General features: G+C 43.7%; 1 protein-coding gene across 5 annotated transcripts in view; it reads left to right on the forward strand.

Moving 5' to 3' along the window:
- Nucleotides 1-15,703: 15,703 nt before the first annotated feature.
- Nucleotides 15,704-24,612, forward strand: part of TGFBR3 (transforming growth factor beta receptor 3) — a 174,716-nt gene continuing 165,807 nt past the window's right edge. For all 5 annotated transcript variants that reach the window (XM_074961347.1, XM_074961344.1, XM_074961343.1 and 2 more), the window contains exon 1: nucleotides 15,704-15,971. The gene's annotated coding sequence lies outside the window, so the exon portion shown is untranslated. The remainder of the gene's footprint in view (nucleotides 15,972-24,612) is intronic.

Consider the following 24,612-nt stretch of genomic DNA (forward strand, 5'->3'; position numbering starts at 1 on the left):
CTTTTCTCCAGGGTGTAGAAGAAGTGGGAGCCCCGATCCATCTCCCGAAGGAGACAGATGCGGGATCGAAGAAGGCACCCAGGGCCTGATGGTCCTCCAGGGACCTGAGCTTCCCCCGCTTCTCCCGGTACGCTGTTCGGAGGGGTGGATCCTCAGGGCCGGAGGCCAGATGCCTCTCTAGCTCTAAGACCTCCCGCTCCGACTGCCCTATCACTGCATCCCTCTGCCGGCTGGCACCCCGGATGTAGCCAGGGCAGAAGAGCCGTGCACGCACCTTCTCCACATCCCACCACTGCCTTGCCGAGGGGAAGGCGCGCTGCTGCCAGGCTAGCCAGAACTCCCAGAAGGACGCCACGAAGCCCACGTCCTCCAGCAAGCTGTTATTAAAATGCCAATAGGCCAGCCCTGGCCTCTCTGAGCTGAGAGATGCCATCACGGTTACCAAGTTGTGATCTGAGAACGGGGCCGGCTGGATGGGCCTGCGCCAGATGGAAACGTGAGAAATAAATGCAGTCCAACCGGGAGTGGTGCGACTGGTCCTCCTCCACCCAGACATAGGTGAAGGTGGCATCATTGTCTGGGTGGTGGTCGTGCCAGACATCCACCAGGGAGTGATGGTCCATGATCTCCGTGAGGACGCCTGTGGCTGCCTGGGATTTCTTGACTCCTGAGCAGTCCCAGTCCTCGAGGGTGGTGTTGAAGTCCCCGCCCAGGACCAGGCACTCGTGAGGATCCAGGGTGCCAAGGAAGGCCAACACCTGCTGGTAGAAGCGCACTCGTTCCGGGCCTGTGTTCGGGGCATAAATGTTGACCAGATTTAATGTTAGCCTCTCCACACGGGCCCAGACATGCAGGAGGTGGCCCGGCACTACCTCGGCGACCCCCAGCATCTTGGGCCATAGCGCGGGGGAGAACAGGGTGGTCACCCGAGCCGAGCGGGCGCTGAGGTGGCTAAAATATACCCTGTCTCCCCACTCCAGCTGCCAGCTAGCCTTGACAGATGGAGCTGTGTGGGTATCCTGCAGGAAGATCACAGAGTACCTCCTCTCCCAAAGGAAGGAGAGCATCTGGCTCAGGCGGAGACCCACTCTACAGCCCCAGGTGTTCAATGTAGAAAAGACGGTGTCCTTCAGAGGAAGGGCTGGGATGAATCCTCATGGGCAGGGTGATCGACAGCCTCAAGCGGGCCCCACAACAACCCATGGTCAACCCCAAAGGTCAAGAGGGAGTCGCGGAATTTGCGGGCCCACTGGTAGGCCGCGATGTCGTGCTGTCCAGTCCCTCTCCTCTCCCCCAAAAGGGCCTTCACAGCCCGGAGGACATGATGGAAGTCCCCCCAGCGCTGGAGGGTGAGCTGCACCTTACCCTTCGAGCCACGAGTGTCTATCAGGAAGCGGTGCAGCTCATCCCTCAGCACAGAGGGGGACGCGGCAGCCAACCCGTTGCCCGTCCTTCAGTGGGGCCCCTGAGAGGTCCTCGCGGCCTGCGGAGACAGGCAAACAAGGGGCTGAGCCCTGGTGCAGCTGCGCTGGGCAGCCCGTCCCCATTCCCAGCATAGGAGGGGGCGGCGGAGGGAATAGTGCAGCCCCCATAGGGTCGGGAAGGGGGGACACAAACTGTCCCCTGAGTGTCATCTGTGGGCAGTGGAAATGAGACAACCTTGGGGAAGGCAATAGCACAGGAAGTGGAGGGGAGAAGGGCAGGCGGTGCTTTGGGGGCAGGGACAGGAGCAGGAGCAGGGACCGGGGCAGGAGAACGGGCGAGAGTAGGGACAGGGACTGAAGGTGGGGCCGGGACAGGAGAGGGGTTAGGAACAGGAGTAGGGGCAGGGATAGGGGCAGGAGCGGGGACAGAGTTGGGTTCCCGGTCTCTAGCAGCCAGGCCACTGGCGTGCGGCTCCTCTTGACTGGGATCTGGGGCTGAGGGGACAGGGGTTGGAGGGGGGCCTTCGCCAACTGCGGTAAGCGTGTCACCCACAGCCATGGCGTCGAGCACGGTAGAGCCCTCATTGGGGCCCCCCTCCGGAAGGGAAACTAGCGGCTCTGTCTGGGTGGTGGAGGGCACGCCCACAGGCTTGGGGCCCGGCTGCTCAGTATCGGCTGTCACCCCAAGGGGCTCGGCAGCCTCGGACAAGGTGCCATCCGTGGCTGGGCAACCAGGGAGAGCCAGAGGCGCCCCAGGGACTAGAGCTGGAGGTGAGGGGCAGGGAGAAGGAGGGGGCGGCAGGACTAAGCCGGCGTCCAGATTGAAGCCTGCTGGCGGGGGGTTGTCCTTCCCCTGCATGACCAGGGTCAGACCCAGAGCCTCAATATCCTCAAATATGGATGTAAATGCAGTCCCCACGGCCCCAGAGTCCTCCCCGCCAGTAACTGGGGCAATAATAGCCCCGGTATCGGCGGTGGCGGGGGGCACAGGTGGCAAAGGGGCCGGGAGAATTCCTATAGAGTACTCCCCGGAGGGGGTACTCGACGAGAGGGGCAGTATCGCCTCCATCCACTGCCATGGCTTCTATGGCCAGCACCTTCTGCTGGGCCATCTGGGGGCATGGTGGAGGATGTAGCAGCATCAGCCCCCTGCAGCATCTTTCGGGGGCCTCCCCTCCCTCCTCCTCGTTGGAGGGGAGGGATCGAGCCCACAATTTGAGGGTGCCGCACTTCCCCCGGATGAGCACCCAGTCCTCCGAGGTGGAGGGCTGGTCGGCAGGGGCAGGGCCAGGGAGCGAGGGTCCTGGGGCACAGGGCGGCAAGGGCGGGACAGCGGGGGGAAGGGAAGCCTCCCCCTGGGGTGGGCCCTCTCCTTCAGCTGGCAAGGGTCTTGCTGCCCTCTCCTCCATAGGAGGAGGGACAGCGGCAGTGGCGGCCGGGCCACCATGGTCGCCGGTGGTGACAGGGCCGGCGCCGTCCCGGGCGTCCCTCCAGGCCGGGCCAGGGGGCAGTCCCTCCAGACATGCCCCGTCGCCCGGCAGAGGAAGCACCGAGCCTCCCCCATCGAATAATAGACCCGGTAATGGGCCCTCTGTTAGGACACCAGGAAGGACCCCTCGAGCGCCACCGCACCATGCACCGCACGCAGTACTTGAATCTGCACCTGTTGGCGGAAGGACAGGATGCGGTGGAGGGTGGGATCCTTGCAGCCCAGCGGGAAAGGGCTGATGACAGAGATGGGTTTCCCCAGGGTGGAGAGGGCAAGCAACAGGGCAGCGTTAGGGAGGAAGGGCGGGACGGAGGTCAACACCACCTTGACGCCCAGGTCCTTTAGGGGTTCTAAGAGAACGAACATGCCCCCAGCCACCAGGCCCTTCTCCACCGCCTCCTGCGCGGCAGCCTCCAATGCCAGGAAGAACACGACCTTCCCGTACATCTTGGAGGCCGCCACGACAGCTGTGGACACCACCACCTTTGGACCCCACCACCCACGCCAATGCCCACACATATGTTTCGATGTGCGGTGAGGTGGGCACCAGGAGGCATCGGACACCATGCCTCCTGGTCAGTGAGGAGAAGGGACCCTGGCCACCAGGGATGGTACCGGAGGCGGTGGTTGGGACGGGCAGCGTGGTGGCACGTGGGGGGATGGCGGCCACCTGGGCGTACGCTCTGGGGACCTGGGATGGAGTGCCCCCAGAGCTGGTGGAGGGAACGGCAGGGGAAAGAGGGGCCGTGGCAGGTGGTGGGAAGGGCAGACCCACCCATGGGAGGTTTCGTTTTCCAGGCGGGGCCTTTGCCCTTCTTGTTCCCCTGGCCCTTTTTTGCTCATGGAAAGGGGGGCCATGGCAGCGGCGGAGTCTGGACCATTGGTGGCCTAGAGGTTGGATGCAGGGGCGGGCAGGGGTGGTGGTAAACCACAGGATCAGCAGGGGCAGGAGAAGGGGCAGGGGTAGGGACAGGAGCAGGGGTAGGAGTAAGGGTAGGGCCAGGAGCAGGAACAGGGGTCTCATCCATAGTGACAAGAGGCAGGAGGAGGCCCTAATATGGGGGAGGGATGATGGGCAGCCGCTCCTCCCTGCTAGGCAACACGCAGGGGAGGAGGGTCCAACAGGAGGGGCAGAGAGTTGGGGGGGGAGGGAGGAGTTGGGGTCAACCACTCCTCCCTGTTAGGCTGTAGGCGGGGTGGGGGAGTGAGGAAGGGGAAAAGCAACCACTCCTCCCTGCTACATGACACACAGGGGAGGAGGGTCCAGCAGGCAGGGCAGAGAACTGTACAGCATAAGCTAATTGAAATTTGCCCTCTCCCTCAATGTGGAGAGAGATATGCACAGCTTTTTGCCCCCCTTCTCCCCCTCCCCCCCCGTTATGAATTACACAAACTGGGTTTAAAACAAAAACAAGTTTATTAAGTACAAGAAGTAGATTTTAAGTGATTATAAGGGATAGCCAACAGATCAATCAGATTACCTTAGTAAATAAAAACCTCAAACTGATCTTAACACACTAGATAGGTAGGATATAAATTAGCAAATTCTTACCTGAGTGATAAACAGGCTGGCAGACTCTTAAGGCACAAGTTGCCTTGGCTTTCCCAGGTTTCAATACACAGGCTAAATATCCTTCTAGCCTGGGACCATCACTTCCCACAGTTCAGTCCTTGTCCCTCAGATCTTTCCAGGTGTGTGGTTGCAGGGAGAGAGAGGTCCCCCATGATGTCATTGTCCCCCTTTTATATCTTCTTCCCACTTGCTGGAAAGCTTTTTTGCTGTGACCTGGGTCATACAGTTCCCATTGTGTAGTGCTATCTCTGAGAGGTTTCTATTGCACACAGTTCCTGGGGTAATCCTTGTGCTTGTGTGCATTTCCTCAATAAGCCGTTAACATTGTTTAGCCTTTTTACTGTTGTACCCAAAAGGCTGTTTGTGAGTGCTTTGAACCTCACAACATGTTTCAGTGACACATACATACCCTAACTTCATATACAACTATGACACACACAATCCAACAAGATGTTAATGTCTAGCAGATCAAGACTTTTAGAATGATACCTCACAAGACATACTTTGTACAAAATATATCCTAGTTACGCGACAGTGGTGAATATTGAGGTGTCAGGGTGTCACAGTTCTCTCTCAGTCTTCTCTTCTCCACACTAAACAAACCCAATCTTTTCAATCTTCCCTCACAGGTCATGTTTTCAGGACCTTTTATCATTTCGTTGCTCTTCTCTGGACTTTGTCCAATTGGTCCACATCTTTACTGAAATGTGGCACCCAGAACCGGACACAATTCTCCATCTGAGGCCTACTCAGTGCCGAGTAGAGGGGAAGAATTACTTCTTGTGTCTTGCTTACAACACGCCTGCTAATACATCCCACAATGATGTTTGTTTTTTTTGCAACAGTGCTACACTGGTCACTCATATTTAGCTTGTGATCCACTATGACCCCCACATCCCTTTCTGGAGTACTCCTTCTTAGGCAGTAATTTCCTATTTTGTACATGTGCAACTGATTGTTCCTTCCTAAGTGGAGTACTTTGCATTTGTCCTGACAGAATTTCATCCTATTTATTTCAGACTATTTCTCCAGTTTGTCCAGATCATGTGCCACATACAGTATGAACCCTTGATACATTATACATACTTGCCTGCCATTCCTACTGACCCTTAGCCAAGGACAGTAAGGGTGGATATGATGCATTCTCTGGCATCCTCCTGTCAGTTTACCTCCACCCAGGGTGAGGAGGAAATTATAACTCCAAGGCTGGTAGTCTAAGACAGAGTCACAGGAAAAACAAACCAGTATCAACATAAGGCATTAATAAGCAGCAGAACTTTAAATATATATAACTTAAGAAACAAATTATATTATAAATCATTTGGGAAAAAACTGAGTACTAATAAGTTCAAAAGAAATTCCCATCCCATACATAATCTTAAATAGCAAAGAATGTAAAGTGTATATGTGAGGGAGAGCTCTTAAATGACACTCAGAATTCCAACAAAGTTAATTCCAACTGAGAGTCACTCATGGGATTCATGAGAATCTTTCATATTAGTCTCAGTAGTTAGGGTATTCAAAAATCTTAGTTTCCTCTGATCCAAAAAAAAAAGAAAGAAAAGAAAAAAGAGAAAGAAAGCTAGTTCTAAAATAGGCTGGCATTACACATTGTTGTTCCTTGGTCAGACTTTAAAAGCTCACAAAAGAAATTACAGACTCAAAGAGAGTCCCAAAACCACAGTTTGCCATTGATTAGTAATTAAATTAACACAGTTAATAAATTATATGGAGTGATAGTTCTCGGGAAGAAGCAGTTTCGGAAACAATGTATACTAAATAGATATATATTATATGAGTCTTACCTACTCCTAAAAACATAGGCCAAAACTTTCAAAACTAGCTGCTCCCAAATCCATATTTAGGAACTTTAAAAAGGTGGCTTTAATTTAAAAGATGTTGAGCACTTGCAGCTCCTACTGATTTAAATGAGATTTGTTGGTGTATTCTGAATATAAGGCTATACTTATTTTGGGGCCTAAATAGGGATGTAGGAGTCTAACTTTTGGTAGACATGAGATGACTGGGGAAAATAATCACTTAAAAAAATGTAACTACATGACTCAACTTTCACCTCTGTGCCTTCTTCCATGAGGCTCTCTACACCTGCATCCCTGACCCAGACTGCCATGCTCTTGTCCCTCCTTAATCTTATTCCTGATAAGATCCCTATAAACTCATGCCCTAACATACAAAACAGACCAGAATAAGGAGAAACGAGAAATTTCAGGGATGGGGGAAGGAGGGTAGGAAATCAAAAGATCAAAAGCAAAAAAGAAAAACCTCAAACCATTGAACTAACCGAACATGCTCAATTTTAGTCACTTTCACTTTTGTTGTATCCCCTTCCTCTTCTTTTGTCTATTATATTGTAAACTCTCTCTAGGGAACTTGTCTTCATACTTGTCAGCAAAGAAGCTGTCACACCTTTGGTGCAATATGAAAAAAAGTAAGAAATAATGCCATAATAATATTAAAAGACAATTATATATATGAAAATATTTTAGACTGAGATATTTACAACTCATGCAAAAAATTCAGTTCATAATATGGGCTTCAATTTGCAGGACACACACATCTTTCAGGTTTAAGACAATATTTAGTAACTTTTGCAAACATGAATATGCATAACTGTACTCATATGAGTAGTCCCATTGAACTCATGTATTCGTGTACGTTTTTGCAGGATTGAATTCTACATTATTTACTATATAGGCTTGAATTGGAAAGGTCATGTATATAATATATTATGGATATTTATTTATTTATATAGCACTTTATGGGCAAGTATGAAGACAAAGTCCCTGTTCTGAAGACATTACAATTTATTGACTTCAATAGGTTTTGGATTAGGCTTTAAACAGACAATTTATAGGATGGGAATGGAATCAACCAAATAAAAATGATTGAGCAGTGACACTTTTCTCCCTCTTGATCTTTTATTGTTGTTGGTTTTTTTGTGGGTGTTATTTTCCTCTCCTGCACATAACCTCTCTTCCTTTCCTATCTCTTCTGGCCTATTTTGTATGAACTTGTTAGAATGGCAGTTCATAAACATCTTATAAGAAGTATATTTTAAGGAGAGGAAGGGGCATGGCAGATTTAGGAAGACTTATGATGCAGAAGGTATAGGGATCAAATTGCGATGACACAAAAGGGGTGTTTAGTCACAGAGTTATTTGTTTTGTTTTTCTTCACCTTAAGTCTTCAACATCAGATAATTTAAATAGCATATACTACTGTGTTCAAACTTCATGGCGAGTTGAGGACTTTGCACAGGATTGGGCCCTATACCACTAAGGTTTCAAATCTTACATTCCATTGCTTCATTGGAAATTTGAGGTGTGCAAGGATTGCAGGATCATAACTTTAGGACAGAATGCAGATTTTTCTTACTATTTTGTATTAATGAGTTATTGGGCACACATCTTTTTTGGTATGGCTTCAGTTTTATTGGTTAAAAATCATATAAAGATCCCAGACCTGTCATCCCTATTCCAGTAGGAGTCTTAAGCAGAATGTGAAATAAATTAATTATTTTCCCTTTAGAATCCATTTTCCCTGCATCTTGTGCTCATTGTTTTGGAATTTCGTGACTGGGTTATTTCCCTCTTCGTTGGACTTTCTCTAGTTACTCTAAAACTTCTTTAGAGGGTCTGGGACTTTGTTGCTATATCCAGTTCCAGGGTCACTGACCACTTATATCTTCCACTGATTTAATGTAAAACAGTGCTTTTAAATTCACATATAGTGCATAGTCTTGGCCTCTCTGACTTTCATGACTTTCTCACCCCATACCTCTGGGTCAGTCTTTTTATTCTAGGTCTGAGAACTTGCTAGCCATTCTATGTATGGGGAATAGTCTTTTTCATACTATGCTGCTCATTTATGGAATTCTATGCCTTTCAGGATTAGGATGTCCAAGTCACCGTGAGAATGTAAATCCAGATTTAAGACATTTTTGTTGAGCTAATTTTTCTTTGATTTGTTCCAATGCGTGAATTACTTTTTGACATTTATATGAAGGGTGCAATATAAATGCAAGACATCATTAAACTGTCTGCCCATATATTTTTATAGTAATTCTTTCGTTTAAAGTATGCCTTTTTACTTTTACCTTTGACAGTAGATTAGCACGAGCATATGTTCATTTGCATATTTTCATCAGCATATGTTCATCAGCAAAAGTTGAATTTGATGGCAGCACAAGCTACAGTATATATGAGGTCCTTCTATTCCCTAGGGTCCCATTCTAGAGCCATTCTGTGAAGCTCTGGAATAGGCTTCCAAAGGAGGCTGTGGAATCACCATCACTGAAGATTTTTAAGAACTGGTTGTACCCGTCAGGAATGGTCTACATTTACTTGGTCCTGCCTCATCACAGGGGGCTGGACTTGATGATTTGTTGAGGTCCCTTCCAGCCTTTCCTTTTTTAAGATTCTGTGATTCTAATAGAACTCTGAAGTCAGTGAAAGGTCTGCGTTCACGGAAGCTGCAGAATCTAGCTAGCCAATAATTATTTTTATAGGGTACAGTTTCTGAGGACTACTTAATTCCTATATAAATTGCATGTCAAACTCAATATATTATATTGTTTTAAATCACCAATTTTAATTATGATTTAAATCTGAAAGCAGGAAACCGTGATTTAAATCAGTGATTTTAATTGTGATTTGCATTTGTACTTTATAGCTATTTTCCTAAAGAAAGGTTCATTCTTATTGGTTGGTAACCATTAAAACATGTTGATTTTCAACTAAATATAGCCTTTAGACTAAATGTGATGCTGATTTTTGCTAACTAGGAAGATATACTGCATTTATACACATTTATTTAAAGAGGTATCTAACTTAACTTACATTTATTCAGTTTCTTAATTTTTTTCATTTTTTATTATGTTGGAAAATGGTGAATGATGCATTTGCTAAATGATTAATTTTTTTTACTTGTGTCAAGTTCTATTAGGATGGAAATTCAAATTCAATTAAAAATGCACAAAGCCAAAATTTTTTAAATTAAATGATACTATCTTATGGGCTGGATACAGAAAAAAAAAGTTAATATCCAAACATGTTTTGGATTTAAAACTAACACTTATTAACTTTATTAAATAAAGGAAGTATTGTCTGCAGCTACTGAATTGAACTGATTTCTGGTTACTACGTCCTTCAAGATGTTAGAACTAGTCAATCTCATTCTCTCACACCTAGTTTTTATTCATAGAATGGATGAGAAAACAAACTTTCCTGTTTTTCCAACTCCCAATTGGTTTCTTTATTTTGAATGAACTTGTCAATAAAGTGAACTAGTTGAATAAACTGAAACGAAGAAAATATTTTTTATGCACCTGCCGAAGAGGCTACTACTGTCGAAAGCTGGTTTAGTGCTTCAGTAAATTCTGGTTACACGTGTGCTTAGCCAGTGACTCTACCAATTCAGTAGTCTGACTTTCTTTAAAATTTGACAGCAAATATGTACTGCTTAATACTATTTGTGTATTTAATTTAAATTATTTTTGTATATTATAATAAGGTTAGACCTTAACATAGCTTGTCAATTCCAATTTAATTTTAATAGGTTTTATTTTTAAAAAACCCCGTATTTAATTTAATTTAAAAAAAGCAGATATTTTTTATTTAAAAAACCCCAAAACATCAATTTTGATCCACCTGACCTAGGTTATATAGAGCTTGATCCTTCAAGGAGCTGAGCACCCTGGCCCTGATCTAGTAAATCACTAAAGCGTGTGCTCAATTTTAAATGTGACATTACTGACTTCCAATTGACCTTGGAGGCATTGCTCATGTGCTTAAGTGCTTTGCTGGACTGGTGCTAGCACACTCAGCACCTTGTGGGGCAGAGATCTTATACAGGGCCAACAGCATGTAGGGCATTTTACCAACAAGCCTGAAATAAAAGGACTTGATATCTGCTTCCACAATGGTGTAAATCTGCAGTAACTCAGTTTAAATTGATGGTTTTAAACTGGTGCAAAACTAGTGTGAGATTAGAATCAGGTGCAAGTTCTCTTCCCCAAAGCATTCACATTCTAAATCCTTTTAAAATAGCAGATGGTTCTACTATACAAAACCTATGGAAGATCACACTTGAAGTATTGTGCCTGTAGTACTTGGTATCAAATTTTAAAACTAATGTTCACTTCCTGCCACAGTTTGGGAATTCCTTGTCCCTCAGCACACCTTCCAGGTCCCTTGCTCTGGTGAGCTCTCCTGCTCAGGTCTCCTGGAAGCTCTAGAAATGACCTCATCTGAGCCCTGGTAACCCTTTAGCAGGCTTCGAGTCCTTAGCTAATTAGCTACTAACCAGCCACCTCAGTATTTGACTATTTCCAAGTGGGTCTGAGTTGGCTAGTTCTCCCTTTATAGGGGCCTGTTACAAGTAAGCCTGTCCATGACTCCCCTTGCAGGGCTAGCCTCCAGGGCCGGATTTAGGGGCAGGCGATCCGGATACCACCTGGGGTGCCAGGCTTGCGGGGGCACTGTGCTCAAGATGCTCTTTTTGTTGTTAGTGACAAAAGGGAAAATAGAATGTTTGAAGTAAAATGTTTCAGGTATTCCATATGTGGATTCATTTTTCACTAACCTCCTAGAATGTTCTGGACCTTTGTAGAATCTCATGGAACCTTTCAGACTTTCTGAGAACTACATTTTCTTTGAACCTCTTAGAATGTTGTCAGCCATGCCCTTGCGGGTATATAAGGGGCAGAGTGTCACCAGCCAGTCAGTGAGATATAAGAATGAAGTGAAGTGAGAGCCCAGCTGCGAACCTTGTTATTGTGAACCTTGTTTTATTGTGTAATTGTGAAAGTGTACTTGTGTTTTAAGACTTGAAGAGTATAACTAGCGACTAATAAAGGACCTATTTAATGAGACACCAGAGATATCTATATGCAACAATATACATTAAATACTCTTACTTCTTTTGCCACGTTTAATATGTAATGTTTGATGACTTTCTAAGATTGCGGAACATAGATTTTTGCTGTTTTATCACTTGAAAATGCCTTGGCCAGTCTTTGGGTCTCTCTGATGTTGCTATGCTTCAGTTCATGAGGGCAAAGGCGAGAAAAGCAACCTTTTGAATGAAAGGATTAGGGTTAACATTCTAAGGCGGTCACCTATGGTAACACTATTGAATACTGGTCCATCCAGTGTTGGTACACAGTTCAATTTCTTGATGTTAGTATATTTCAGTTATTTTTAAAATTAAAAAGTTTTTATAAGCTTAGAGGAAACAATTTTTTTATTTGCTTACATATGGCATGAATAAATACAGATTTACAGATCCTTGCATGCAAATTTATCGCCTTAGATGGCAAGGCTAAATTGTGCATCCAAGTCATGAAATGGGCTATAAATGCAATAAAAATAAAGTATTCAAAAGTTTAACCAATGAAGGGAGGGGGGGTGCGCAGAATATGCTCTTCGCCTGGGGTGCCATTTGATCTAGGGCTGGCCAGCCCCAATGACAAGCACCTTCTAAGAGCTGCTCTATACCTTATAGAATTGGGCTTGAAGGGTCTAATTCTGTCTCAGTTGAAATCAATGGGAATATTATCATTAACTTCAAAGGGAACAAGGGCATGTTCTGACCCTGATCCTGCAATGATTTATACAGGTTTCACATACCTCACTAGTCCATTGATTTCAATGGAACCCTCACATTGGTAGTTTTAAACACATGTATAAATCTTTCCAGAATTGGGGCCTCCATTAAGATTTAAAATAAAACAAAATACATTCCTTTTTCTCTAGCTTGATTTCATATCTAACCAATATTATTCAATTTGAATATGTGGGTATAAAGTAGACACAGAATAAATTTCTAAAATAGCAAAGTTTGCATTTCAGAGTTGCAGTATATTACTTTTCCTCTTTATTCAGGGACTTTCCCCACCCATACCTCTCTGTTACACACAAAGAGTCTGCAACCTGGATGTAGCCTGAAACTGATAAGATAGGGGCATGTCATGTTCTAACATGTAAAACTTTCCAAACACTTACAAAATTAATCACAAAAAGAGTCTAGGTGGGTTGAGACTGCCAAGGAACAGCCCCAACTTTTGCTTTGTCTGTTTCTGCAGGTTTTATAAGATTACTTACTGAATTGTTTAATCTAAAGTGAGTATTCATGACTGCAGCTGTAGATTCACTTGGTAAAGTACCACTGAAATACAGAGTAATTTCAGAGAAGAAAGATTTTGGGCCTACTTCCAGGAGGTGCTCAGCAGTGAAAGTGAGTGTCTGGTATCTCACAAGCAGGCCCCGGAATGGTTTGTGCTGCAGGAAGCAGTGAGTTAGTATTTTTAAGAGGCATAGTAAAATCGGGGGAGGGGGGCAAGGCACGGCTAAAAGACAAAATAGCAGAGCTAGTGGTAGTAGCAAAGTATTTAAATTGCTAATTGAAATGTATAGGCTGATAAATTGTATCCAACCAATCATTACAGTTCTCCGAAGGAGTCATAGGAACATAGGATTTGCAATACAGGGTCAGACTACTTATCTCCATTGAAATCAAGGTGCTTAGTGTGCTGCACAAACAGTTACAACAATTACAATAGTGAAATAGATTCAATGGATAAACCTTGCTAAAAGCATCCTAAAATGTCACTCACCTCTCAGTAGCTTAGTTTCGCCATAGGTACTTGAAGATGATGATATTTACTTACTGGGGTGTTGTCAGGAATCTGGCTCAGTTTTATTCTCCCTGATGTTAATGGGAGTTTTGTCAATGATTTCAGGGGGAGGAGGAGCAGGCCTTTAATTTGTTAAAATTTGTGGAGTGCTATATGTGCTAAGTATGGTGGTTATTTTTAAAGGGGAAGTTGGGGAATGGACATTAGAGCAACATAAAGCAGCCTTTACAGACCCAAAAATCTGCCTCAATAATTAATTCTCATAATAATTAATTGTCAGAGAGATTAGTATTAGCAAACCCATTTTACAGTTTGGTAAAATGAGGCAGAAAGGATTCATCTATTATGAACCCTTACCTAAAGGTGGCTGAAATTTTTTTGACAGAACAGTTTTTCATTAAAAAAATGCAGTTGTCAACAATCAAAATGTTTTGCAGGAACATATTAATTTTAAAAAATGACAGCAAAATGTCAAAACAAATAATTTAAACTTCTTTGTTTTGATAACATCCAAATATTTAGTTCCAATAAACTACTTTGTTTCAACTACTGTTTTCATAGTTTAGATTTTTATATATTAAAATATTAATTATAATATATGTACACACAGTTAATATATATAATAATATTTTAATATAGTAAAAGTTTGTGAATTTAATTGAAACCATAGTCAAGACAAAACATTTCAATTTTATTGAAATATGTTTTTACCTTAACAAAATGAAACATTTTGATTTTTAAAAATAAAACTATTTGATATTATCTAAACAAAACATCTAGATGGTCGCAAATCAAATTTCTTTTTTTTTGGTTTTGTTTTGCAGGAAGTTTCAAAATTTTGGCTTTTCATTCCAACTGGGAACAATTGTTCCCCAAAGTGTCAGAATTCTCCACAGAATGGAAATACTTGTTCCCAACCAACTCTACCCTTAACTTCTGCTGAGCTACAACAGGGATGAATTAGGCCCAGAGAGGTTACGTCACTTACTGAAGGTCACGCAGTGAGTTCTTGACAGAGCCAAGAGTCGTGCCTTCCAGTCCAATGCAGTTACAGTTAGCTCACTCCACTTCTCACTAGCATTCTCTTCTACTGTTCTGCATAATTAAAAGACCTGATTCATTCTATTAATATGAGTCAGTTTGAAGGTTATTATAAGCAGGAGGGAGACTTCCACCTATAAAACAAGGAACTTGGCACAGACTCACTCATCTAACTTCTCAAACACAATAACAACCAACCATCTCCTTTTCAAATTATTTTCCTTCTTCTAGGAATTACCACGGTTATGTTTTCCCTCCAGAGTTATAATGTACATGAAATTTAAAGGTCCTGTTAAATGTTTACGTACAGTATTAGCATAGAAAACAATTATTCAGCCTGTTTATTACAACAATAATTAATCTTCTAGCAGATCAGTCAATACAGTTCATAGAGAACTTAGTTACCTAACATGGATCTAAAAGTGCCCTTGGGACATCCCAGCCAATCACTTTGTGACTGTAGAATTCCTATATCATCCTAAATTGCTCCATGATACTTTGGGATCTGGGTTATTACAGTGGATTAGGATAAGGTGCATATGTCAGAGAAGGTTTTGTCAGTAAAATTCAGGGTTATACAGCACAAAATTAGCCAGCTGCAACAGGATACAACGGCAAAACTGAGTTTTTTCAGTACTAGGATGTGTTGGAGTCAATTTGTGTGTGCGTCTGTAAAGCAGAAGCAATACTTGCATGTGTATCTGTGTATAATAGTAGAAGCAACATTTGATGTGTCTTCTGATGGTACTATTTGGCAGAATCCATCAGATACAGATGCTGAATCTGAATTATTTTTGGTAACACTGTTGCACGGTAGGGTCCAGATATATAAGATGCAGGAAGAGTGGCAATATTCTCTATTTAGGCAGTAGAATCTGGGAGACTGCAACCAAAAACTGTCTAGATCCCGGAAGATCCACTGACAGGATCTGGATCCAGCTGAAGCAATATGACTAGATTTTTTTTTAATGTCAAAGGAGTGCCTACATCTACACTTGTCCGTTATTAACAGGCAGAATTAGGAAGATTGGGGGGGGGGAGGGCACGGGCTAGATCGGGCAATCTTTTGCCCAGACCTTGAAAAGACAAAGTTAAAATATCGCAAACTTGTCCTGGAAAAACTGAGCTGGAATGTTGCATAACGTGTCTAGGGTTTAAACCAAAGTAAAACGTACAAGACAAACTGCGGGCAGTGTGTCTCGCTGCTTGGAGGACCAGTCCCTCCCTTCAACACGCTGTGCATGTCCCCGCCTGAGGAAATCTCCCGGCCCCGCACGCCGCTGCTGCGAGGAAACAACCCGCCCCGGCGCAGGGGGGAAAAAGCGAAGGAGCGCGCGAGGCTCATCTTTCAACTGGCGGAGGGAGGGCGGCGCAGCGCGAGCGGGCCGGAGGGAGGAGGAGTCTCCGCGGGCCGAGGCTCCGCGCGCCCATCACAGCGTAGTCCCCGCCCCTCACCCAGTAGCAGGGCCGCTGGGCGCTGATTGACGCGGCCAGGAATCAGGCCCCGCCCCGGTGCGTGTTGCTCCAACTTGCTGGGAGTCGCAGCCCGATGGGGTGAATCGCAGGTTTCTGGCGGAGCGGGTGGGCGCTTCTCTCCTCCTCCTCCTCGGGGCGACCAGGGCGTTCGCAGGCAGCTCGGAGCGGCTCTCGCCGCGGCCTGTTCCGCCCGGGGCAGCTGGCTGCGGATGGCGTAGCCGGGCTGCACCCCTGGAGCGCAGGGAAAGTTATTGCCCGTTTCCTCTGAAGTGGCGCCCGGGGGGCGTCCCGGGCTGACAGACCCGCTGAGAGGTAGGTCTGGGAAAGCCGCTGCCCCGGGTGGCCGGGCTGCCCCAGCAGCAGCCGGGGGGGGGGGGGGAGAGGAAGAGCAGGGGGTCCCAGGGAGGGGAGGCGGGGGGAGTGAAGAGTTTGCAGGCTGCTGGGGATGCTTGTTCGGCAGCCTGCCCGCTGCGTCTGTTCGCAGCGTTGGGGCTGCCCGGCGCTTTCCCTGACTCTGCAGCTGCCTGGGAGCAGCTGACATCACGCCCACGAGCAGGGCTTCGGGGGCGCCCCTGCTTTGACCGGGGTGTGTTTACTTGCGGCAACCCACGTTCGGAGTGGGGGAGCGGGTTCCCTAGGGCGGCTTGTCGGTGGTGAGCCCGGCGCTTGGAGCGGCTCGCCCTCGGGATGCCCGGCTCGGCATCTTCCTAAGGGAAGAGGAAGTAACGCGGCGTGTAGTCCCAATGAGAGCTCACCGCAAGTGCGTTCACCCTCTCTCCCATGTGTCCGACTCCTCGGGGTTTGGGGGTCTCTGCGCTTCAGCTGCGGGGTGTCAGAACCTTAGCGAGAGCTGAGTCACGGGGCCACAGTCTCCCCCCGTTACACCCCTGTCACGCTCGCTTGCCCCAAAGCATAACTCGCCTTCGTTGGAGTGCATGGGGATCGTTAACGGCAGAATTCTGTGCTCTGACATTTAAATTGGCCCGCTGACATTTTCTGTGTGGGCTGTGAACTCAGGAAAATGACTGACTGTAGTTCCAGCATATTGTCTTCTGTTACATTCTTTGCTATTGTGCAAACGGTCCTACTATTATTATTGGAATGATTTGTTGACCATGACTGTTTTTGATTCTTGGCAGGTTTAGATTTTAATAAAAACATTCTTTTAAACAGTAGGGACTGAATTCTCACTTACACTTGTGCATCCTATTGATTTGTAGTTGGATGGCACCACTATAACAGAGCAAATTAGGGGCCTAGGCACTTATTTAGCACAAACTTGGGTCTTGTAGTTTGGTAGCAAAGATTTTTATTAGTTTTAGTATTATCTGGGATTTGTTTACACTTCTGTGAGTAACTGAGTGACTTTGGGAAAGGATTTAACATAGGTAAAAAGAGGATGATAATGTCCACCACCTGGATGGGATATTTGATGAATTAATTAATGTTTGTAAAGAATCAAAAACCCTGTAGATGCGGGAATGTTAGATGTGCAAAGCATTGTACTTGAATAAATACTGGAACTATGAGGCAGGCAGTTTTCCTAATAAAGGCTACAAGGGTTTTAATGCAGATTCTTTTCTTTTTCAGACCCATATGTTAAAGAAAGCTACAGAAGTTTGTATTCAACTAGTAACTATATATAAAGACATCAAGTCAAATTCCCTATTGATATAAACCGGCACTTAAATCATGCCAGCAGAGAATTTGGCTTATGAACTTTCTAGTATAGTATTGCAGTGTATGATTTCACAATGTTTAGTGTATTGGAAGATAGAACAAATCCCAGTAGTATGTCATTTTAGTAGAATTTCATTGATATACTACAGAAAAAGAAAGCTTTTGGTTGTTGGCACCTGGGATTTACTGCTGCATATTTTGCGGTGGAAGTACTGCAGTTCAGTAACTCCAGATTTGTAAGTATTTACTACTTCTGTAAATAACAAATAATCAAAGTACTGCAATGTATGCAATGAAAGGAGAGTTAAATGTAAGTAAAAAATTATTGGACCTTTCACAATTTCAGCTTCACATATAGTTGCAAAGTTATGTCACTTGAAATTGAGCAGCACTGAGGGAGGTTGTGGTTGTTCTCAAAATAGCAAAAATCCTGACTAAGTTATTAAATAGAAGGGGTGTTTCAAGCATATGTTGAGGCATATATGTTTGTGCAGTGCCTTTTCCTCGCTTTCTGTCCTTGTGTTTACTTTCTAGGGTAAACTCCATTATATTGATCAAAATGACGACATTTCTCAATGACATTAGTTCTATAAATCATTATTATTAATTCATTTTAACTTTTTTCTGTGCATCATTTTCTTCTCCAATAGGTGTCAGTCAATATAATTTAGCTTTACTAGGAAACCTTTTTAAAGGACTCCTGTTTCTTGCGTGCAGATAGTCATTGTAATCTGTTTGATAAAATGAAAATACTTTGATTTTTCCCCCCTTTCTACTCAGAAATAAATAGTCCTGTTTGAATATATTATTTACCTTTGTGGCTGAGGTGTGCATGTGCGGGCAAGCTGGCTGAAACTCAAACTAGATAAGATCTCGAAAATGCTAACTGACTGTGTAAATAGACAATTGGCTCCCTTGATTGAGGAAGTGTGCCCACTTTTGTTACTAATGTCCACAGCCTCAGACTAAGATGAGTTGGAAGTCTCGGATAGCGGCAATGCTCAGGATTGCTTTTATGAAACACACACCTCTTAGAAGTTGAACTACCCAGTAATTACAACTAGTGCAAAATATATATACTCATTTCTTTAGTAGCACTTCTGCAAAAAGCACCTTACCTACTGAATTCCCGGTACTGATTGGTTTTAACTAGAGCTGTATAGAAAATGTATAAAAATGTACTCAAAAATATATTCTCAGCAAGAACTTTCATGAAAGTTTTCATGGAAAAAAGTATTCTTTAGAACAACTTTTATTTAACCTATAAAGTGGTAGATGGTTTGGATCCTGGCTACTGGAGAGATTAACCCTGTTTCTGGAAGATACTGCAGCTTTTGAAATCAGCTGAGGTGTATGAACTAAAAACTCTTTGGTTTAATCAGGAGGGGGTTGGAGGCATATTGTTTGTTTCAGTGAAGGGTCCTCAGTGCAAGGGTCTGGACTTGATGACCTCTTGAGGTCCCTTCCAGCACTACACTTTTATAATTTCAGTTCTGGAACTTGCTTCCCTCGGTTGTTTGCTCAAACCCAAATTTGCTAACCTTGAGGTCACACTTCAGAGTTTCTTTTGTCTCAGGCTTTTTATGTAAAAGTGGGGTTTAATGGGTGATGGGAGAGTCCTAGTTGGGAGTGGGGTTCATGTTGGACACTTGTGGTAGTACATGTATTTGATTATTTAGCTTTTGGACATATATCCAGAACTTCAGATACATTTTTATTCACATAATCTATTTGAAATGATCATGCCTTTTTCTTTTAACAAACACAACTTCAGCATTATAAGAACATAAGGACTCCCATAGTGGGTTAGACCATGGTCCATCTTTCCTAGTATCTTGTCTCTGACAGTAGCCTGTACGAGAGCTTTAGGGGAGGGTACAGAACAGGGCAATTTGGAGTGATCCACTTCTGACTACCAGAAGTGGAGGGTCATCCTGAGCATGGGGTTGTGACCCTGATCATCTTGGCTAATAGCCATCGATGGACCTATCCTTCATTAACTTATCCTGTTCTTTTTTGAACCCAGTTATACTTTTGGCCATCATAACATCCCCATGGTTATAAGTTCCACAAGGTAGTTCTGCATTGTACTTTTTCCACACTTGCTCTTGTTTGTATTGAACCTGCTGCTTATTAATTTCATCAAGTGACCCCTAGCTTTGGTATTGTGTGAAAGGGTAAATAACACTTCTCTCGTTACTTTTTCCCACACCACTCATGGTTTTATAGACTTCTGTCATATTTCCCGCACCCCCAACCTCCCTTAGTCATCTATTTTCTAAGATAGGCCTAATCTTATTTTTCCCTTTTCCATTTCCTTGTCATGCCAAAACATCCTTTAAACATCAGTATTATCAAGTGATACCCAGCTCTGAGGAATAGTATTTGTAAGTTAAGTGCAAAGCCAGCAGGGGGAACACCAAACACTGTATTCATGTAGGCTCTTCTGACTAATTGCAATTAGTTAAATTTGGGGGTTGTACTTTTAATAGTGTTTCTTCAAAAGTGAACTGTAGTCCACAAGTAATAACATACTTTTACGTTAGTGCTAAAGTTGTCAGGATTTCCATTCTGTCACCAGGGAACTGTAGCTCCCTCAAAACCATTCCTACTGTTTAAGATTGCCATAAGATTTTTTGCTACAGAAGGGAATATTTTTAGGTATGGAAGTTCACCCTTTCATACTTAAGGGAATTGTTAATGTCCTTGACCCATTGTTTGCTTATTTTATCAAAGGTCAAACACAAATGATTTTCCATTTTCGTCTGTACTGATCTTCTTGTTGTCTCTTCTGTGCTATGAGGTACTTACTAAAAAAAAAAAAAAAAAAAGCATTGTTTTTGATGGTCATATGTATGCAACACTCAGCCCTTACTGTTTATCAGTAGGGTGAGTGAAACTTGGTGCAGCCAACTGGCAAAGACTTGGAGAAAACTGAAATCAACTAGAGCTTTTAAAAATATTTTTTCTAGCACTTTATAGTGTTTTATTTGATAATTTGGTTGCCAAATAAATATTTAGTTTAAATGAATTATCTAGGTGCATACAATTTATCCAGAGTGTTAAAAAATTCTGTGGGCTGCAGATTAGAAATAGCTTTTTAGTGCATTTTGATATTGACCTTTAATTCTAAAAGATGTATGTATACAATAAATACGGGATTATTTCTTCCATGGCACTAATATGTATGGGGATTAATAAATGTACATGAGCATTTAACAACTTTAGTAGTATATTTATAGCTAAGCATACCTTAATCCACTAAGAAGTAGTAAAGTGGAAATTGCTTTTATTCCATAACCGTGGAAAGCCATCACACAGTAGTGGTGATTGTCCAGTAGAGCAGCACTGTGATGGCAGCAGTTAGCTCTGTTCATAGCCAAACTGAAATAAATGAACACAACTCTGGAAGTCCTTTGCGGGATGGACATTGGAGTAGTTTCTTGGTCTATTTCCATCCCAGAATTTCTTGTTTGCTTATTTCATAGGAGTGAAAATTTCTTAAATCATCATTTGTTGTTGTAAGCAAGGTCCTTATGTTTTGCTGTATGCAAAGTCTCTGATTTGTAAAGCTCAGCAGAGCAGACTCTTATAGTCTTGAGATAGAAACTTTTTAAATTGGTAAGTTGTGTGCTAGTTTATGACAGCATTTATAATGAAATAAGTGTTTGTTTTTCTTGAGGAAACTGAGATATAGCAGTAGTGTTTCACATGTGCATGGTGTGACTGGTAATTAAAAACTATTCATGTAGAATTTTTTCACTGCAATAAAAGTAAGTGTCTAACTTAAGTAATACAAGTGACCCAAGTTAGTTTTTGTGTTTATTGTAACAGTATGTCACAAGATTGGGAGAAAATTCAACTGAGAGGGGACTCTCCTTTTAAAAGGGTGCCTCTGTGACCTTGAAAAAGACTGGTTTAGATTCCAGGAGAATGGCTTATCTAAAGGTCATGAGCTGAAGCTGGTTAAATTTAGGACTAACATACATAGATTGTTTTTCTGTGGGAAAAGGTAGTGGGGACTGCAGGCTGTTAAGTAATTTTTATGAGGAGGAGGAAAAGATGGAAATTCATTTAAAGCTTATGCTATATCTTCTTCTGCATGCTATGCAGTTCCCATTGAAATCAGTGGGGTGTTTGTGTGCATCAGGGGCAATAAAAACTTCTGTAATGTCCAACATTCTTACCACATACCATGTATTTGTAAAAAAGCAGGGTTTTCTTGTCAGGAGCCAGGTAGGTAGACTAGGGGACTAAGGTCTTATCTACACTTGAAAGATGTTGCAGGTTAACCTGAGTTACTTTGTGATAAGATGCCTTACATCCATGTGCCAGAGTTCTTGTTGCGAATCTTCTGGTGTCTTACCCTGTGGTAAGAAACCAACTTGGGAAGCAGATTTACTATTTGAGGTTTCCTAAACTGTGAGATGAGTTTACCAGCAACAGAGAGGTCTGGCTGCATCCCCATCCTGAAACAACTGTTCTGCATCTGGCAATCCTCTCCCTGGTATCCTACACTGCTTTGCTGGCTACCTGGATTGGCCTATCTGTTTTACCTGTGTGCTCTCTGTTGCTCATGGGTCATCTTGACAAGATATAATTTCTCTGTTAAAATGTTGGCCACAGCCAGAAGAGGCACTATGTGACTACAGCATATGGCAAATTCACATATATCAAGTAAAAAACTGATTATCCAGCAGCCATGCCCTGTGCTTCTCATGGTCCTGTCATAAGAATATTAGGGACATAATAAGGTCTCTGGAAGAGCTCTGCAGCTACTATGATTAGCTGGACCATATTTTTGACAGAGATGCCACCACTGAACCACAGCATATTATAGACTCCATTGAGGATACCCTGGCAGATGCAGATCCAGAGGGATTTATCCTAAAATCCAGGATCTCATCGACTCACTGAACCCCAACTCAGACAATGCTAGAGACCCAAAAGACCTCCTCTCAAAAAACACAAGCAGAGGACCAACCTGAATCTTAGGTGGACATCCAGCTTGGGGAGGAGACCTCTTCCAGTAAGTATTATGTGCTATATTACAATACAACTGTACTGGGAGATTTAAACAACTTAGATACCGTCAGGATGCCACCATGTTGGGCTATCCTCCCTCCACCTCTTCAGCTTTTAATCTCCAACATGCCCAGTGTTCAAAATGGAGGCTGTGCCATAGCTTTTAAAAACTCTTTACTGTTGTTTCTCTGAAATATGCAAACCCAACCACCACTCAGTGTTACCAGGTCCCACCTTCAAAGCACTTGCCATGGTGCTTATTGCTCCATCTTTCTCCTGTCAACAGCCCTCCCCTTCCTTCTGTTCAAGAGGGCACCATCATCTGGGTAAAAGTGAGAGATTGAAAGGAAGGCACACTTCTTGTAGCAGCAGATACAGGAAAGAAAAAGCACTACAAATGCTTTTCTGACTCAGTTTTATTAATGCCTTCCTTCAGCTTTGAGCAAACTTCAGTTCTTTTGAGGTAAATCATCCAACTCATGTTACACAGACATTTCAAAAAGGAAAGGGATTTTAAGGCATTCAAGTATACCCCTCTTTGGGTTACTGTGGAATTTGTTTTTATTTTGTGGTTCATTTTATGCTGATCCTTGGGTGTTAGAGAATGATAGTGCTCTGTTTTGGCATGCTAGCTCCACAGCGGTGCAGCTTTCTCAGTATTGCTCGTATACCTTGCATTTCCTTTCCACTTCTGCACAAGCTCTCGGAGCACCATCCTGGCAAGTAATAGTATAGCACGTTGTCCTGGTTTGCGCATTGCGTTTTTTTAACAAAATCCTTTTCTGCCTTTTGGGAACATGCCACAGGGTAACATCCTTCAAGATAGGCTACCAAGGTGCTCATGCAGTTACTAGCCTGCATCTGCTGCTCTCCCTCACCCTTCCCAAACTCAATCCCCAGCCTGCAGAGGTACATATGCAACTAATGGCCTCTCCCTGCTGGCCCGTCTTCCTCTCTGCCCTGCCACTGGCAGCCTGCATTGGTGCACATGCAAGTAGCAAACTTCCTTCTAGGTGACCCAACCCATCCTCCAACCACCCCTCATCCCCACAGGCCCAGCAGTCCTACACAAACAGGGAAGAATGTCTGTCTGAAAACATCTTACCATCTCTAAGCTCGCTGAAGACTGGGGAGAGTCTTTGGGAAAGGGATTCCAAAATCAGGAAAAAGCAACATTTTATCACTGTTGGCATAGAGAGTACAATTTGGACAATAACTCACTTTCCCCTCTTTCCCTACATAGCATCCAGCACGTTGGCATGACCATGGATAGGGGTACTATCAGTGAGTGAATACCTGACCAATCTACATATGAAGAGAGAGAGAGAACAAGGGTTGACATGTTTACCAACCTCAGTGTGTGGACAGAGGAGTGGAGGGAAGGTTTCCTTAAGCATGATAGAAGAGAAAAAGGACAGGGCACTGGCTAGTACTTCGCAGGCACAGTTGCTGAGGATCATGGAGAGGCAAACAACCTTAATGGAGAACATAGTGACATTATACTGAAAGACACCACCCCAACCTACCCGTGTTCTGCAGCCCTCTCCCTCAGAACTCTGTGTACCAGGATACACCCTTCACTTCAACTTCAAGGAACATTTTCCTCAAAATTCCATGCCACCAGATGACATGGAGAACCGTCCATACTGGGAGAACCCCCTTCGCTCTCTTATTCACAGGACTCAGGTCCTTCTACCACCGTTCCATGCCCCAAGATGCAAAGAACATTTCTGACCCAACCCCCAAACATACACAAATCTGTGACCACAAAAGCACTAATTTGAATGCATGCTGAACTTTTTATTTTTTTTAATCTTTTGCACTGGGTTTAACTTTGTATTCTTATGTATGTTCAATAACATCTTTTATTAAATAATGTTCAACTTGGTGTGGTTACTTAATTATTGAAAATGGCATGGCCTTGTTTGAAAATTTCATGAGAGCCTTGCACAATAAGTAAAATACCCACTTGTGCTATAATAGACACCCCTGAAGGATGATAACCTTCTCACATGAAGCTTGTTAAAATCCTTGTACCACTCCATTAAGCTTAAACACCTGTATATGGTAAAAATCACGATAAATGCCATATACAAAAGTACATACGTTCACAAGTTTGCCTAAGCCTCAGGAGCATAATGCATCCCTGACTCTGTCCCTGATCAGCTGCAGCATTTCATATAGGCCGCCTCTCTGGCTGTTCAAAATGTTCAGCAAGCCTTCCCACCTTGTCCTCCCATCTTCTGGA

This window comes from Natator depressus, chromosome 8, assembly GCF_965152275.1.
Source record: "Natator depressus isolate rNatDep1 chromosome 8, rNatDep2.hap1, whole genome shotgun sequence".
Classification (NCBI taxonomy): Eukaryota; Metazoa; Chordata; order Testudines; family Cheloniidae; genus Natator; species Natator depressus.